Source organism: Macaca nemestrina, chromosome 9, assembly GCF_043159975.1.
Source record: "Macaca nemestrina isolate mMacNem1 chromosome 9, mMacNem.hap1, whole genome shotgun sequence".
NCBI classification, from domain to species: domain Eukaryota; kingdom Metazoa; phylum Chordata; class Mammalia; order Primates; family Cercopithecidae; genus Macaca; species Macaca nemestrina.
The window spans coordinates 138,250,016-138,268,601 of record NC_092133.1 but is presented as its reverse complement, the minus strand read 5'-3'; the positions used below and the strand labels follow the sequence as shown (position 1 = coordinate 138,268,601).

At 51.6% G+C, this 18,586-nt stretch overlaps 1 long non-coding RNA gene across 1 annotated transcript; it reads left to right on the top strand.

Moving 5' to 3' along the window:
- The first annotated feature begins 383 nt into the window (after positions 1-383).
- On the top strand, positions 384-8,375 carry LOC139356131 (uncharacterized). Its single transcript, XR_011607528.1, has 3 exons — positions 384-453; positions 663-750; positions 8,170-8,375. It is a non-coding gene; the product is annotated as an uncharacterized lncRNA (long non-coding RNA).
- Positions 8,376-18,586: the final 10,211 nt, after the last annotated feature.

The window sequence follows — 18,586 nt, the reverse complement described above, 5'->3', positions numbered from 1 at the left end:
CACGTCTTTCTTTCCCTGTCCTATCTGTCAAGCTTTGCCCAGGATGCTTGGAAGTCTTCATCTTATTATTCCCAGGATCCAGGGAAGAATAAGATCCTTATTCCCAGGATCCGGGCATGATACTATGTGTGCGGTTCAAACATAGCTGCACTTTGCATTTATTTTTTGAGGCTTCATATGCATGAAGCACTACACTAGGCCATTAGCGCTGACTGAAAGGGGAGAGATAACGTGATTGCCAGTCTCACATGGCGCGTTGGAAGGTTCAGGGAGGTGCAGCTGACAAACCGACCTGAGACACTAACTGCTCCAGGCTGCCCTGCTGGGTCACGGGGCGGCCTGTGGAGGTGGAATGCGCCCTCTGACCCCACAACCGGCAGGCTCCCGGCTGAGCTCCCAGAGGGCGGCCCGCATCTGTCCCTGTATCTCACGGAGCCCCTCAGGAAGCCCAAGGTGACATCCCTGGCGTAGATGCGGGGAGCCCTCAGGGGTGGGTGGGGAACCTCCGCCTTCCAACCCCAGGTGCCCCAAGGGCTGGCCTCCTGCAGGGACCATGCTGAGCTGGAGGTCCGCACGGCAGGCGAGGGGTGGCTGGTGTAGCTAAGCCTTCCCAGGAACGAGGAGCCGGGCCTGCTTTCACCTGCCGCTCTCTTTCCTGACAGCTGTGGGAGACAAGTGAACCCGAGCAGGGCTAGCAGCTAAGGGGAGGTTACGTCAGCCCCCAGCCCAGCCTCTGTGTGGACTTTGAAGGTGCGTGCATATACACATACACACACACACACACACACACACACACACCTTGGCAGACGTATCCCTAGAACATGACAGAGACTCAGGCTGGGGCCACTTGGTGCAGAGACTCACAACCTCCAAACTCCAGATGCCACCACTGCTAGGAGCTTATGTCGACTGAGCTTGAACCAGTGCTGGTCACAGGATCTTGGACCATGTTCTTGCCTGTTGTACCTCGGAGATCCTTCCCATTCCCTTTCTTCTGTACCCGAGGAAAACCCTAGCCTGCACTTCCTGTCGGGGTTCATGCTGGGAGCCCCTCCAGCCCCCCATTACCCAGCAACAACTTATCCACGGCCACCCAGGGACACGTGCAAACAGGTGACGGAGGCCAGCATGGATTCCCACCCAGCCCCCATGCATGCCTGCTCCTAGGGGTTAGACCCCTGCTTTCCGGAAACTTTCTTTTCCTCTGATATTTGGCAAACTTTGCCCACCGTGCTTTGAAGTCCTCATCTTATAGATTGTCAGGATGCAGGCATGATGCTATCTGTGCAGTTCAAACACAGCTGCATTTTGCCTTTATTTCTCAGAGCTTAATATACACAAAGCACCAAGCGAGGCCATTAGTACTAGCTTTATCATTAATGGAAGAGACAGCATGATTCCCATTCTCTCTCAGGTGGTGTGCGGGAAGGTTCAGGGAAGCGTGGCTGACAAATGGACCTGAAATATTAAGAGGACAGCACGAGAACGAGTATGGCCTGGTGTCCACCATGCTCTTTGGAAGCTCGGTGCCATGGAAGGAGGGGAGGGCCCTTTAGGGCCACAGTGCAGGGAAATCTGAAAGATTTGAAGGAGGGAGCAATATGGTCCTATGTCAGGAGCTGGTATTAATGCCAGAAATCAAGAGTGTTCTTGATTTAGGAATAGGAGTACATGGAATTGCTCGGATCACAGCGGAGAGGGAGGAGAAGGGAGCTGGCTGCGTCCCCGTCATCACCAGCCGTCATTGGAGGGCAGCTTCTGAGCCCCATTGGTGTCTCAGCTGGGGGTGGCAGAAAGCCCCTGCAAGAACCTGCCAAGCTCTGTCATTCCTTATGTACCAATTAAACGTGATTAATATTGTGTTCTCATTACCTAAATCATTCATTAACGTTTTCGGTAGGAAATTTAGAGAATAGCAAGTGAGTAAGAAGAAAACAGAAATCACATGTTTTCTCACCCACGGAGATCCTGCATCCTTCCAGTCTTTTTTCTATGCATAAACATATTTTTGTTAAATTGTAATTTGTCAAATGAGGTTATTGATTCAGGGAAAGTTAATATTAGATAGTGCTGTTGCTGTCCATGTTGCCTAGTGACAGTAATGACTCTTTGGGCTGAAAAGAGTCGCCAGGCATGATGGCTCATGCCTGTAGTCCCAGCACTTTGGGAGGCTGAGGCAAGTGGATCACAAGGTCAGGAGTTTGAGACCAGTCTGGCCAACATGGTGAAACCCCGTCTCTACTAAAAAAAACACAAAAATTATCTGGGCGTGGTGGTAGGCACCTGTAATCCCAGCTACTCAGGAGGCTGAGGAAGGAGAATCCTTTGAACCCAGGAGGCGGAGGTTGCAGTGAGCCAAGATCGCGCCATGGCACTCCAGCCTGGGTGACAGAGTGAGACTCTGCCAAAAAAAGAAAGACAAGAAGGAAGGAAGGAAGGCAGGAAGGAAGGCAGGAAGGAAGGAAGGAAGGAAGGCAGGCAGGCAGGCAGGCAGGAAGGAAGGAAGGAAAGAAAGGAATGAAGGAAGAAAGAAGGGAAGGAAGGAAGGAAATAATCCCAGCATTTTGGGAGGCCAAGGTGGGCGGATCACCTGAGGTCAGGAGTTCAAGACCAGCTTGGCCAACATGGTGAATCCCCATCTCTCCTAAAAATACAAAAATTAACCGAGTGTGGTGGCGCATGCCTGTAATCTCAACTACTTGGGAGGCTGAGGCAGGAGAATCACTGGAACCCGGGAGGCAGAGGTTGCAGAGAGCCGAGATCATGCCATGGCACTCCAGCCTGGGTGAAAAGAGCAAAACTCCGACTCAAAAAATAAAAATATCCCTGTGCACCCAGAGGGGGCCCCTGATCTCAGGGAAAGGTTGATCTTGGGAGAGGCAGGGCATAGATTAAAAACAATTGTCTAATGCACGATTAAATACATTCATGAGCTTGCACAGTGTAACAGCTCAAGAGGGACTTAGAAATAATCGAGTCCCTCCCTCCCTCTGCCTCGCAGACGAGGAAAGTGGTTCCAGAAACAGGCTTATCGAAGCCCCAACAAGTTTGTTTCTGAGCCCTCACGTGGCTTCTTAGCTGTCTTTGTGCTTTCTAGCTCAGGTGCATATGCATCGGATGCATTTTCAGTGAGCTCACGGGAAATCACTGCGGCTCACACAGCTTCCTCGAACAGGCAAAAATCACTGGGAGAAAGTCACAAGGTTTAAGAACTTGCTCAGCCCCAAAGGGTTAATGGAGGCTAGCAATGCAGCACGATCCCACCCGGCTTGGACAGGAAAAGAACTCAAGAGCTGTTTTTCTTCTCCGAAAGCCAATCCCAGTGGAGGCGCTGGGGTTTTTAAAACCAAATGTCTCTACAGCTGGAAATGAACGACTGCGTGACCTCAGCCGTCACACACATGCGGCCCCTGCTGTTAAACCCTGAGCAGGACTGGGCTCAGGGTATCCCGTAAATACTTGACGTCTGTGAGGCACATGTGGGAGGAAGAGCTGCCATCAGAAGTGGTTTCAGCTGGAAGGCCAGAGTCTCTCTCTCTCTCTCTCTCTCTCTCTCTCTCTCTCTGAAAGTTACCGTCATCTGTTAGCAATTTCCCCGCTCCCATTAAAGCCAGACACTAGATTCATTTGCGTTGCTGCCGACCACCATAAGGGATTAATTTTTATTGCTTGGATGTGAGTCTCTGAACCACATCAATGACAGCCCTTTGTGTTACCGACGGGCTAGTGTGAATGAGACGATGACAGTCTCACTGCAGAATGGTTCACAGATTGTACCGAGATGGAATTCTGCATTCATTGAGAGCAGAGGAGGGAAAAAAAGTCTAGATTCTAGGCTACAGAGACAATTCAAGTCCCACAAAATGTGAGTGCCTTATCAGTCTGAGCAAAACCTCACACCTGCAGGTGTGGGCAATTGGGACCTGAAACGCAACTGGAAGGAGTGATTTCCGAAGCTACAGAAACAAACACAACACGATTGTTATTACTAGTAACCATGCATGAAAAATTGAGTCATTAACCCTGTGGAGACATTGCTAAAACACACATTGGACCCAGACTGGAGAACTGAGTTTCCTCCTGCTTCTTCCATGAATTTGTGCCGTGACCCTGGGAACGTCATGCAGATTGAGCCTCAGTTTCCTCTTCTGTTTGATGAAGGGCTGAAGGGTTTAGATGATCTGAATTTCCCTCCATCTCTAGTTCTCTAGGACTCTAGGCACTTTTATAAAGTGGGGAAATAGAATCATCAGGATAGAAACTCTCGCAGAAATCATCATACTGGGGCAGTGAGGGAGGTGTACCATGCTGAGCACTGCACAAAACATTTCAGACAGAAAGTCCTGTGCCTCCCCGAGCTTTCCATCTAAGATAAGCATGCATGCAGTAGCAAGAATCCCTGGGCACAGGACTGAACCAGGACTCCAGGCCACAAAGGCTGCCATGGGAAGCTGGAGCTTCTCTAGCTCCTCAGTGGCACTGTTCAGCCCTCAAGGCAGACTCTCACCAGGAGAAGAGCCAGGGTGGCTACGCTGTGGGAGCAGGGGTCCCTAAAAGTGCATGGAGAGCAGCCTTCGCCCCTGCAGGGAATGCCTGAGCCTCCCAGATGGGCCTGACCTGGCCTGAAGATACCACCCCTCTTAAAGGGGCCTCACCAGCTGACGGATCCATCAAATCCCGGCAGAAAGGGGGGCCTGGAACCAGGACTTCACCCACTGTCTTCTCTCCTGCTCGCTTTTGTTTTCTGCAAGTGATGGATGGATGTACTTTGAAGGAAGTTCAGCCTGATAAGTCATTTCCTCCCCCGAAGGCATCTGACTCACCTCGAATTCACCTCCCGTGAGGCTGCTCAGGACAGACCATGTGGATTTCTTCCTGAGTTGTAATATCCTGGGGCTTCTTCACTCAAGCCCCCACAAGTAGCTTTGCCTGTGCAGGAAACCCAGGCTGGGGCCCTCAGGGCTTGCCCTCATCCTGCTTTTCTGCAACAAATCCACCCATCTCCCGTTTTCACTCCAGGAGAACAGAAGGGTGACTCTGCCCCGACTCACAAGAGCTCAGGGTCCAGCTGTGGGGTGCAGCCGGGACCCAATGCCACGTCTGATCCCCACACGGGAGACCACCAGCCTGGTTCACAAAGGAGTGCAAAGGCAGCACCAGCCAAGCGAGACACTCATCCAGCTGTGAGCATCACGGCCTAAAGGCAACACGCAGGGGCTGTTTCCCATTTTTAAGAGAATCTTAACTGTCCACCAACCACGGCTTCTAAATTTACCCACAAGGCTTGACAGCATCAGAGGAAAGAGAAGAGATGCTCCCATCCCGGGCTCTTCTTTCTCTCTGCTGGGCAGCTATGTGTACGGAGAGCAAGCCACCACACAGACACACGCACTTGTATACACGCACATACATGCGCATACACACACGCACGTGCACACACACACACACATATACACACACGCACACACACACACATACACACACACATTCATGCACACATACACACGCACATACACACACGCACATACACACATACACACACACGCACATACACACATACACGCACATACACACATACACACACATACACACACACGCAGATACACACATACACACATATACACACACACACACACGCACATACACACATACACACACACGCACATACACACATACACACACACACACGCACATACACACATATACACACACATATACACACACATACACACATACATACACACATGCAGAGTGCAGTTTGCAGTGGCCATGCATGAGCAGACCCATCCAGGTGGGCAAAGGGAGCGATGGCCCAAGCTGTCAACAAGACAGCCCTGCCCCAGCGGTTCCAGCCACCTGGAGTGGCCACCTGACCCGCCTCCTGCGAAGAGGTGAGCTGCCCCTGCGCACTGCTGCTCCAGCTCACGCCCATCACCTGTGAGCCATTCCTGACTACCTACAGGGTGCGCCCGCCACAGTCTGCGTGTCCCACAGAAATTACCCAGGGCTGGCCCAGCAGCTCCCAGCAGACAGCCAGGCACGTGCTCCCAGGGGCACTGGTCCTAGACAGATGAGGACACGTAGAGACTGAAACCGCTGAAAATGCCTGGGGCAGCAGGCGAGTCACCAAGAGGAGGACTCAGGAGCTGGAAAGGAAGGAGCTGGAAAGGAAGGGTCCATCCCTGGAGGCTTCTGAGCAGAGGCTGGGCAGCCCCAGCAGGGCAGTGTCGGAGGAGACTGGAGGCTGCAAAGCTCTGCTGATGCTGAGACCCCATGAGGCTGCGTCCCACCAAATGAGCCTGCTGAGCTCACAGGCCTGCATCCCACCAAGCGGGAGTGCTGGTCCCACAAGGCTTCGTCCCACCAACGGGGCCTGCTGAGACCCCACAAGGCTGTGTCCCTTCAACAGGGCCTGCTGACGAGCGAGCTAGAAGTGGATTTCCTGGAAATGAAATCCTTGCCAGGACCTGAGAAACGAGAGTGGCTAAGGAGGAGAGGGTAGCAGGGGACGCCCCCCTGGTGGGGGATGCTCCCCACCCCTCTCTTTAGCACTGAGGGACCCAAGCAGCTGCAGGACACCAGGGACCAGGGGCCGCTGTCATGGCCCGTGTTGAAATGTGAGTGTCGCAGGGTTTCCTTTCCCTGAATTTTCCCCCTTCCTCTTCCCTGTTTACCTTTCTGCCTCAATATCCCTGAGTACAAATTGCAAGGACACCAACAGCAGCTTCAGTGGGTCCTTGTGTGTGCCAGGCACATGTATTATTATCTCATTTAATCCTGAGGGAGGCATGAGGCAGGCTGGGGCAGAAACAGCGAGCACATTTTTCTAGCTTTTGGTTCTAAAACCCTGAGCCCCTGGGAGAAGGGGGAAGGCGGAGTGGGAAGAGAGGGCTTGAAGAAGCTTGGGGGGAGAAGGATCTCCCCAACAAGAGATTCATCTGGCCTGATAGGAAACAGCCAAGGGAGAGGTAGAAAGAACAACAGAGGGAAAGAGATAACGAGAAAGAGATAACGAGAGAGAGAAAGAGAGAGAGAGAATGAGAGAGAAAGAAAATGAGAGAGAGAGCGAGAGAGAGAGAGAATGAGAGAGAAGAACAAGAGGGAGGAGAGAGAGAGAGAAGAACGAGAGAGAGAAGAACGAGAGAGAGAGAACGAGGGAGAGAATGAGAAAGAAAAAACAACAGAGAGAACAAGAGAGAGGAGAGAGAATAAGAGTGAGATGAGAGAGCAGGAACACAAGAGAGAAGGAGAGAGGGAAGAACAAGAGAGAAAGAGAACGAGAGAATGAGAGAGACAGAACAAGAGAGAGAATGAGAGAGGAGAGAGAATGAGGGAAAGAGAGAACAAGAGAGAGGAGAGAGAGAACAAGAGAGAGGAGAGAATGAGAGTGAGATGAGAGTGAGAATGCAAGAGAGAGGAGAGAGAGAAGAACGAGTGAGAGAGAGAACAAGAGAGAGGAGAGAGAGAACAAGAGAGACAGGAGAGAGAGAACGAGAGAGAGAAAGAACAAGACAGAATGGGAGGAGAGAGAAAGAGAATGAGAGAGAACAAGAGAGAGAATGAGCGGGGAGAGAGAGAACATGCATCCTAGGGAACTGTGCCCATGTTCTCAGCTCCTCTGAGGGACAGAGCTGAACTCTGAAGGGGGTAGATGGACCCCCACCTCCCTCACCTCCTGCCCGGGAAGCTGGAGTGCCATGAGACCAGGCCTCAGAGTCTCAGTTGCCCCCATGCACATGGAGCATAAAGGCCCCACAAGGCAATGAGGGCCCCGAGACCCCGAGGTTACCCCACAGTCTTTGGGTGGAAAAAGCTGGGGAAGGACTGGCTGGAATTTCCCAGCACCCTGCCACCCGGACCTGCAATCAGATGTCAAGTTACTACATGAAAACAAAGGGCGCTCTATTTCTTTTGCAACTGAGTTTTTGGACCAGCATTTACATATGCGACATTTGTTTTTAAATTCCCAGCTTAACACCTGGTAGTTCCTCAATGCATGTTTACTGAACGACTGTGTGGGCCAGAGCCAAAAAGAGTGCTGTCAGGCAACAGAAACATAGATTGGCCAGTGGTTCTCAAAGTGTCGCAGAGGAACACCTGAAGGGTTCCAGATCCTTTCATAATAATTCTAAGAAACTAATTGCCTTCTTCATTCTCATTCTCTCACAGTGAAGTTTCCAGAAGCTACATGGCATGCAGTTCAATTCTGATTGAATAAGGAAGGAGATAGGACAACCGCAACGTCCTCTATTAAGCCATACATTAAAAAGACTTGCAAGATGTAAAACGACACCCTTCTTTTCACCGAATTCTTTTATTTTGAAAAAAATCATTATTTTCTATAAGAATATTTTATGTTGGTGTGCAATGGCTTTATTAATAGACTGATAGATTACTAAATGCATATTTTTTAAGTTTCTCAGCTGTAATTGTTAATGCAGCATACATTGATCGATGTGGCCGTATAAACAAGAGCTCTTCGGGAGCCTCAGTGGTTTTTCAGAGTACAAAGCGAGTCCTGAGACCACCTTGTTTGAGGATCACTGTAATAAACAAAGAGCAGTGCAGGGGCGAGCTGAAGGGGATAGTGGCTTTGTCGCTGACTGTTTGACCTTGAGCAGGCTGTTTGACCTCTGGCTTCATCTACCAATGGAAGATGCTGAGCAGATGGGTCCCAAGTCCCCTCCACCTTTAACCACGTCTAACTCTTGGTTCTTTCACAGCAGAGGCAGAGACTGGGAGCTCAAAAGGCCACAGAGGCCCTCCCTGAAAGCCTGGCTCCCTGGAGCACACCGTGAGAATGCCACAGCCTGGGTCTGCTGGCGAAAAATAACCGTCCTGAGACCTGGGGTCAGAGCGCTTCTCCCAGGGCCCAGAGGACAGGGGTGATGTCAGCGCCCTGGAGCCAGCGGCATTCCTGGGCACGCAGGTCTGTGGGTGACTGTTCAGGAATCTGCTATCCTTTTATGCCTCCAGAAACGTCACCTCTAATCCATGCCTGAGCACAGAGTGTTTGCCTATCTGTGTGTGTGTGTGTGTGTGTGCGAACCACACTCCATCAAATGCAAGAAGTAATCCAAGTTAGGCTCTTATGTCCTTTCAGGGAAGACTCGCAGAGAAACAAAGCTCCGAGCCCTGTGTTTTGGGAAGTCACCCCCGTGTTGTGGCCTCAGCAAGCAGAAATTTGAAGGAGCGGGTGGGGGTGCGAGACCCAGCAGTGAAGGTGCCCTTCCTGCCTCCTGCCCAGAGGCCCTTCTGCCCGCCCCTCCCGGAGCCCACACTCGCCTCCGCGGGGCTATTGGAAACCTACTCTGAAACTGTTATAAATACTCAATAATAAACAAACATGAGTTATTTCTGAAATGTTCCCAGGAATAGCCAACTGCCCAAATAGCCAAGGTTGTTCTTCAAGTCCTGGGAAAAATAGAAATGTGGGTATCGTTTATTTTTCCTTTGCCCAGAGCAGAATCCTTGGTCATACACGTCTAATTTTAGTTTTCTGTTTCTATTTTGTATGTTATCATTGTGCAGCCTAAGGAAAGAGAGAAGAGAGGGGTGGGAGAGAGACTGGGGAAGAATGAAGGGGAGAGAGAGAGAGAATGAGCATGAAGGGAAGACAGGAGGAAGATTCTGTTCTTCAACTCCTGCTCCCGTGATAACATTTGGAAAAACAACTGCCCTGCTAGAAGTGAATTTTAAAGACCCAAGATGGTGGGTGAGCCATAGAGAAATGTTATAAACTTCCAAGTCCCCTCAAAATCAGATAATAAGTGGAAATGTAGGCAGCTGGAAAAAAAAAAAAAAAAGGAGGCCACGATGAAGACCACAGCTCACCCAAGGCATCAGAAAAGGAGTTTCCAGTGAGCAAGGAGGGTCTGGAATTAACACGCTTTGGGGCCAGGCATGGTGACTCATGCATTTAATCCCAGAGCTTTGGGAGGCCGAGGCAGGAAGGTCACTTGAGGCCAGGATTTCGAGACTAGCCTGGGCACAATAGTGAGGCTGCATCCCTACAAAAAATACAAAACTTAGCCAGGCATGGTGGCGTGAGCCTGTAGTCCCAGCTACTCTGGAGGCTGAGGCGGGAGGATCACTGGAGCCCAGAAATTGGAGGCTGCACTGAGCTATGATCACACCACTGCACTCCAGCCTGAGCGGACCCTATCTCTTAAAAAATACAAAAAAGACCCTTTCACAAGATCACCTGGACACCGGAAATGCCTCTGTTTCCCACGTGCTGCTCTGGAGGAGAACGAGCAATAGACACCCCTGATAAATCCCTACCAGTGAGCTGCACTCGGGGCCAGCCCACTCTGACCACTTCCTCCCTTGGCTGTTAGGACTCAACCAATTCAGCACACTCAGCAAGTAGCTGCTGAGACGCCAGACTGCGCTCAGTGCTGGGTGCATGCCCTGAGACTGGCAAAGCCATCCTCCCACTTGGGAAAGACTAGCAAAGCAGAGTTCTGCTCTGGGACTCTGGAGGGGAGCCCCTCGAAGCTGGCATTACCCTGACCAGGCCCTCACTTGCCAGGACGGGACCAGGCCCTCACTTGCCAGGACTTTGTGTCCTAACACAAGGAAGGCTTTGCACCCCCTGCCCATGACACTGGTCTGGAATCCTCAAAGCAGCCACAGAAGCTCCTGAGCCCCCTTCATTTGTTCCTAATCTGCCCTCTCCAGACCCCATCTTCACCCAGTTTGGAGCACGTGGCTCTCCCTGACTGCGGTCGGCAGCGGGCACTGTGTGGACTTGATGTGGGCTTCTGGCCTACCTGGTGTCAGCATTTCCCAGAAGATCGCACTGGGCTTGAGTTCCATTTCTCAATGCATTCTGCTAATTCAACCCTGGCCAAATGGGCTCTCAACACCACGCCCGCCCTGGAAGAATGCGGTGCACACATCAGCACTCTGCTTTAAGCTCCGATGTGCTATTCCTGCTGCAGCCTCCACACAGACGCGGAGCAGGCAAGTAGCCCATCTGATGAGGGGACCACAGGAAGTCCATCACTCTCCCAGGTCCACCTGATGAGATACCCACAGGAAGTCCATCACTCTCCCAGGCCCACCTGATGAGATACCCACAGGAAGTCCATCACCCTCCCAGGTCCACCTGATGAGATACCCACAGGAAGTCCATCACCCTCCCAGGTCCACCTGATGAGATACCCACAGGAAGTCCATCACCCTCCCAGGCCCACCTGATGAGATACCCACAGGAAGTCCATCACCCTCCCAGGCCCACCTGATGAGATACCCACAGGAAGTCCATCACTCTCCCAGGTCCACCTGATGAGATACCCACAGGAAGTCCATCACTCTCCCAGGCCCACCTGATGAGATACCCACAGGAAGTCCATCACTCTCCCAGGCCCACCTGATGAGATACCCACAGGAAGTCCATCACCCTCCCAGGTCCACCTGATGAGATACCCACAGGAAGTCCATCACTCTCCCAGGTCCACCTGATGAGAGACCCACAGGAAGTCCATCACCCTCCCAGGCCCACCTGAGGAGAGACCCACAGGAAGTCCATCACCCTCCCAGGCCCACCTGATGAGGGGCCCACAGGAAGTCTATCACCTTCCTGAGTCCACCTGATAAGGGGCCCACGGGAAGCCCATCACCTTCCCAGGTGCTCTTAGCCTGTCGGCGTAGTCTTCATGCCTTACCCAAAGCCTTTCTCCAGAGCCGCTCTCATGAACAACACAACCCTAATTGCAGCTAACATGAAAGGCTAAGTCACCAAGGCTGTGTGGCGACAGTGTGACAAGATTCATCTCACGCCTGTAATCACAGCACTTTGGGAGGCCGAGGCAGGAGGATTGCTTGAGGCCAGGAGTTTGTGACCAGCCTAGGCAACTTAATGAGTCCTCATCTCTATTTTAAAATAAATAATTTGTTTTAAAAAGCTCCATCCTTTGCACTCCAGCCTGGGTGACACAGCAAGACTCCGTCTCAAAAAAAAAAAAAAAAAAAAAAGCTCCATCTTATCTGTTGGTGTGGCCAGCCCTTACACTACCAAAAGAACTCCAAGGTCCCTGCCTGACTTGACTTCAATTCCTAATTTTTTCCTGGTGCACAAAATTGGATGAAAGGTAAAAATCTCCCTCCTGAATTAATGGTGTGAGAAACAAATTAAAAACAATGATTTCATGGCTTTCATGATCTATACATTGCCTTAGAAGTGTTTTAAGAAGCACAGGAGCTTTCCCCAACGTAGCAAACAGCAGACTCTGAGACCACCGGAGGCCTCCCCTGTTGAAGACCAGCGCCTCAGAAGACATGGCTTCTCTTTTCTAGATAACTGGGTCAAGAATTTGGTTAGGTTAAAACAAAACAAGAACCAAAACCAAAAAGGAACAAACCTTCCCAAGTATCTTAGTCAGTTCAGGCTGCTATAAAAAGAACCGCTGGCTGGGCACGGTGGCTCAAGCCTGTAATCCCAGCACTTTGTGAGGACGAGACGGGCAGATCACGAGGTCAGGAGTTCGAGACCATCCTGGCTAACACGGTGAAACCCCGTCTCCACTAAAAAATACAAAAAACTAGCTGGGCGAGGTGGTGGGCGCCTGTAGTCCCAGCTGCTCGGGAGGCTGAGGCAGGAGAATGGCATAAACCTGGGAGGCGGAGCTTGCAGTGAGCCAAGATCCGGCCACTGGATCAGCCTGGGCGACAGAGCCAGACTCTGTCTCAAAAAAAAAAAGAAAAAGAACCGCTGACTGGGTGACCTATAAAAAACAGACGTGTCTCTCCTCTGAGTTCTGCAGGCTGGCAGTTCTGAGACCCAGGTGCCTGCACCATCAGGTTCTGCTGCAAGCTGGCTTCCTGGTTGCAGATGGGCAGGCTTCCCGCTGTGTCCTCAGGTGGAGGAGAGAGATCCTCTCTCCCATGTCTCTTTCATGAGGGCACTAATCCCATTCGTTGGGGCTCCACTCTCATGACCTCATCACCTTCCAAAGTTCCCACCTCCTAACACCATCTTCACATGGGTGAAGATTTCAACACGGGAATCTAGGGGAGACATCAACACTCAGTTCCTAGCACCAGGAAAGTGTACATGAATGTGACAGAGTGCTGGGGGCCCTGAGACATCAAGCCTCTTCCATTGGCTTCTGGGGCCACCAGGACAGGAGGACTTCCCCCAGCTTTGTGCAGCCTGCACACTGGGAACAAGCGGTCAGAGCTCCGCACCACATTGTGGGGACCAGCTCTGGAGACAACATTGGTCTCTCTGGCAGAAGTTGTCTCTGACCTCATCCCCTTTCTTTTCCTGACATCCTACTGGCAAGCTGCCTGTGGGACCCACACACTGGTAACACTGCTTGGGTTTTAGATCCCTCCAAAGAGGTGGAACAAACACCACTGAGCAAAAGAGCCGGAAGCAAAAGGGCACACACTGTCCGCTGCCAGTGTATGAAGTCCAAGGACAGGCAGAGCCAGCCTTGCTGCTGGGAGCCGGACAGCAGCCACCCGGGGTAGGGGCGGGGAGAGGGTCTGGGGTGCCGCCAGGGCATGGCTTCCCAGTGGACTCCACTTATAAAACTTCAACTGGCTGAACACTCACAGTGTGCACACTTTTCTGTAAGCGTAGTCGAGGAAAAGTTGGAGAGAGAGGAGACACCAGCGTAACCAACCACTCTCCAGATGCCAAGCTTCCTGGAGATGCCAAGGCTGGTTTGTCTTCTGCAGGGGGTGGTTCCCTTCCCATCCTCTCATAAGCAATAGTGATGTTTCCGTTCTCCAGTCAGAAGGAGCCTGTCCTCGGACTTCACAAGGAGGAAGGGGTCCTCCCTTCTCGCTCCTCCAACTTCAGTACCAGAAGGAGGCTGCGCAGCACAGTCCTCAGACTCGGGGAGGCGGTGCAGACGCATGATGCAGGTTCAATGTCATTAGCCAGGGCAGGATCCCGGGCGGGCATCCTTTGTGCTGCATGGAAAACAGCAAGAGCAGCCCGCACGCACTCCCTGCCCGGGTCTCACCACCCATCCTGGGGTTAGACCAGGCTCCACTGGTCTCATCTTCAAGGATCTCCACAAGCTTCATTGCAGGATTTTTTTCTAGACAGGCCTGAAAGGTGAGGTGGAAACTGAGACACAAGGAATCAGCCAGGTGTGGTCGTGCAGACCTGTAGTCCCAGTTTCTTGGGAGGCTGAGGTGGGAGGATCGCTGCCTGGAAGGTCAAGGCTACAGAGAGCTGAGATCGCACCACTGCACTCCAGCTTGGGCAACAGAGGTGGAGAGCAGTGGTGTGATCATGGCTCCCTGCATTGACTCCAAAATAAATAAATAAATAAATAGATAGATAGATAAATAAATAAAGCTCTGGCCCAGCAAAAGGAGTAGGTTTGAGAAATAGTTGGGGTGGGGAAGGGGCTCTCCTGAAAGAGTCACCTTTTCTTTGGAAGAGGAGAAACGGTAGCTCTGGAAGGACCCCCTCTGCAGTCAGACTTGGTTCAAATACACTCTTGAGTACACATCGAGTGCAGGAAAATGAAGGAGGGGGTGCAGGCTCAGGGCCAGCTCTGCACAGTGTCCGGGGTGGGTGGGACCCCACCACTGTGGAATCCAAGACATATTCCTGCAGCAGTTGATTTCCAGAACTCAGATGAAAACACCACGTTAATTCCCAGAGCAAGCACCAGCCAGACTGAGTTTCACTCCTCATGAGGCCTAGTAAGTCTAAATATAACTTCACCTAAAATTAAATCCGGCTTCAAAACAAGCCCACACAGTTACATAAGGCAGACCTAGCAGTGGAACGGGAAGACTGGGTTCCTGCTTTCAAAACAAAACCAAAATCATGATCAAGGAGCGAGCATGGACCTCGGGGGGCTGACCCTCGAAAGACCTTCTTCATTCTCTTACTGTCTGTTCTATGCACGTAATTTCCCCAGTGTAAGCCCTGAAGACCAAAACACCTCTGAAAGGCCTCGCTGGCATGTTGACGTCCTCATGTAGCTCCTTCTCCTCTCTCACAGGTGGTCACATTTTCTTGCTTTTTTTGTTTGGTTGGTTGTGTGTGTGTGTGTGTGTGTGTGTGTGTGTGTGTGTGTGTGTGTGTTTTGACAGGGTCTCGCTCTGTTGCCCAGGCTACAGTGCAGTGGTGCTATCATAGCTCACCACAGCCTCAACCTCCTGGATTCAAGCTATCCTCCCACCTCAACCTCGAGAGTAGCTGGGACCACAGGTGTACCCCACCATGCCCCACTAATTTTTTTCACATTTTCTGAAAGCATTAAGTGACTTGAAGGAGACCCCCATGCATACGAATGCACTCCAAACCAGAGACCTGTGAGTTAGGCCTCAGAATCCTAAAATCTGGGGAGACCCTGGGGCCTTTCTGACTCCAGACCACCCTGACTGGTAAGAACCCTGTTGAGATGTGAAAACCAAGAACGAAGAAGTGACGAGGTTGCCTGACCTGTTTTTCTTTTGTTTTTTAGGCCTTAAAATAGTTAACAGTGTATGTTATTTGAGCCATACATTCTTGAAAACATTAAGTTTCTCCATTTACGTGATGTATTTGCAATAACAAGTCCAGGACTAGAGATGAGAAGATAATAGGTTCAAGAGTTCAAGTCAAATTCCAACCCTTTCTAGTGCTTTGTTTTGTGGGTAAATCCTGTCCCCTCCCTGGGCCTCCCTGTCTCTCTCTCTATAAACTCAAAGGAGGGGAATGGGGGTCACTAAGGTCCTTCTGGTTCTGCGAGTGTCTCATTTATTCTTCCTGGGTTGGTCCAATTCCAGCTTCAGGTGACCCTCAGCAACGTGTCTTCTTGCATTGAAAAGCCAGGCTCCTGGAACCTCACTACCACCACTGACTCAGTGGGTCTCACTGCTGTGAACTTGGGGTCCACCAAACCACATGCCCCTGAGGGGCCACTGTGTGCCCCACCCCATGGTCACACAACATGCATGGGAGCCTCCCAAAATACAGCCACCCCCACCATCCACTCCAGCAGCTTACCTGGTGCCACAGGGCCTGGGCAGCAGTGAACAGAGGATGTCGTTGCAATTGGAACCACAGCACCTTTTCTTCCCCAGATGGATTCTACAAGTTTTCCAACATAGGAAGGGCTGTTGGGCTGGACATGGAGTAAAGCGAGGTGCTGCCTGCCATTTCCTTCCCCAGGAAAGCAGAGAAGGAGAGGCCACATGTCCTCGCCACTGGGCAGGAAGGGTCTTTCCTGACTCCCAGCCATAAAGAAACCAAAATCCCCGGACTTTTCGGTCCTGAGGAAAGTCAATTTTGTCCTCAAGGGTGAGGCTTGTATCTAGAAGCTTCTTACGTGGTTTCCTGTGAACGCATCTCTGCTTCTTCCGTGAGGAAACTGAGGCACGCAGGTGTCCACGTACTCTCTGGCCATATCAATCTGGGGCTGATGCATACACAAAAGGGGACTTTCAGAAAGGCAGCAGGCACCCAGGGGGACAGAGCTGTGCACCAGAAGGAAACCCACTCCATCCTGAAGGGCAGGCACAAGATGCCATCGACCGGGGCACCCCAGGACGCAGTGGGGGCCCCACACCTGCACCCCCTCCTTTGTTTTGTGTACACTTGACGTGTCCTCAAAAGCATGTTTGGACTCAAGTCTGACTCCAGAGGGGGTCCTTCCAGAGCCACCGTTTCTCCTTTTTCAAAGAAAAGGTGCCTCAGGAAAGCTCCTTCCCCACCCCAACTATTTCTCAAACCCACTCCTTTTTCTGGGCCAGAACTTTATTTATTTTATTTTATTTTATTTTATTTTGGCGACAGAGTCAATGCAGAGAGCCATGATCACATAAATTGAGAGCTCTGTTGCCCAAGCCGGAGTGCAGTGGTGTGTTCCCAGTTCTCTGTAGCCTCGACCTCCTTGGCTCAAGCAATCCTGCCACCTCAGCCTCCCAAGTAGCTGTGACTATAAGCATGCACTATCACACCCAGCTAAATTTTTATTTTTTGTAGAATCATGGTCTCACTGTGTTGCACAGGCTGGTCTCGAACTCCTAGGCTCAAGCAATCCGTCCACCTTGGCCCCCCAAAGTGCTAGAATTACAGACATGAGCCTGCGCTCAGCCCTGGGCCAGCACTTTCATGCCCGGCTAACAGCCTGTGGGGCCGGGCGGGAGCTGGGGTGTGTGCACCCCACACGTACAAAGTCTCCACCTACCCCTCCGTCTGGCCATCCCTTAGCGCTGCTCCCTGTGATGTGGTTTCTCCATCTTACGTTGTGGTGATGCGGGGCCCCCCGCCGACCCGCAGTCACTCAGCAATGGCCTGTGGGGTGGGTGCTGACACCCCTGAGGCTCCAGGAGGGCACCCTGGGACCTGCAGTGACTTCTCTTATTGTAGATGTGGTTTCAAGGATGGACGAAAAACCTAAATGAATCCTTTCCGAGGGAACTTGGGGCTTTGTTCTATGTTCAGGGGAAGGTTCACTCTCAAACCCCGGCCGGCTGTGAGGGCAGATGTCTCCCTCCTTTTGCCTGTGAACAAGGACGCACGTGGTCCAGGAGGTGCTGGCAGCCACTTTATCACCGTGAGGGAAGCAGGCTGAGAACTAATCTGACCCGCAGGGAGCATCACAGATAACTCAACCTGCAGCCTCATAGGATCAAGAGCTTTGGAGAAAATCAACCCAGGTGCCTGCCCCTCCTTGGTGTGTTTTAGCTGTGGGAGCTGACGAAGCCCCTGTTGACAGTAGTTGGATGTGGATGTTCTGTAGCTGGACTGTGAGGCACTCTAATAAAATCACCTTTGGAAACTTTCACTCTTTTCATGGCTTTATGATGATGCAGGAAGTAAAGATGGGGTGCTTTCTATAAAAGTAACCCCTCCCCTCCAACCAGATTGCCACACCAAGTCCTCCCACACAGACATTCCAGGGCCACTGGACAGGAGCCCCTCAAAGGCCCATCAGAACAACCCAGCGTGTCCCCACAACATCCTGAGACCTTCCGTGCTCGTTATAGATTCTCAGGCAGAAGGAGCAACGTGGTGAAGGAGATATTCCCAGAAGACTGCCTGGCAGCACTCACTATGCAGAAGCCATTGAGAATCAGAGCCATCGGCCGGGAGGCAGGAACAGTGAGTGATCGGCTGAGGAAGGCCCCATGGAGGCCAACGAAGAGGAGGGGCATCCCAGAGACACTTCAAGGAGGAAGGGCTGGCAGCATTAGGACAAAGGGGACATGTCAGCCACGGGCACAGAAGAGGGTGAAACCGAAAGGCCACGCATGCCGGGAAGATGAAGCTGGCTTCAATGAACCACCATGCCCACAAGGTCAAAATTCAGAAAGGTCTATTTTGGTCTTAGATCATTTGCAGTTTTGTTAGGTTTGTTTTGCTTGATAGGGTGGGCAGGGAGGGGAAGGTTGCACTCGAGTCGTAAGTGGGAAGATTTATGGGAATGAGAGCCTGAGAAATTCCTTCTCTGCTCAAGGCAGCAGGGGGAGAGGAGACAGAATTCGCATGCTTCACTCTCAAACCCCGGCCAGCCGTGAGGACAGATGTCACCAGGGCCTGCTACTGGCAATACCACTTGGCTCCTTAAATGGTAAATTCTGCTAAGAAGGTCCCCCTTTTCCAGGAGATATTTTAAAA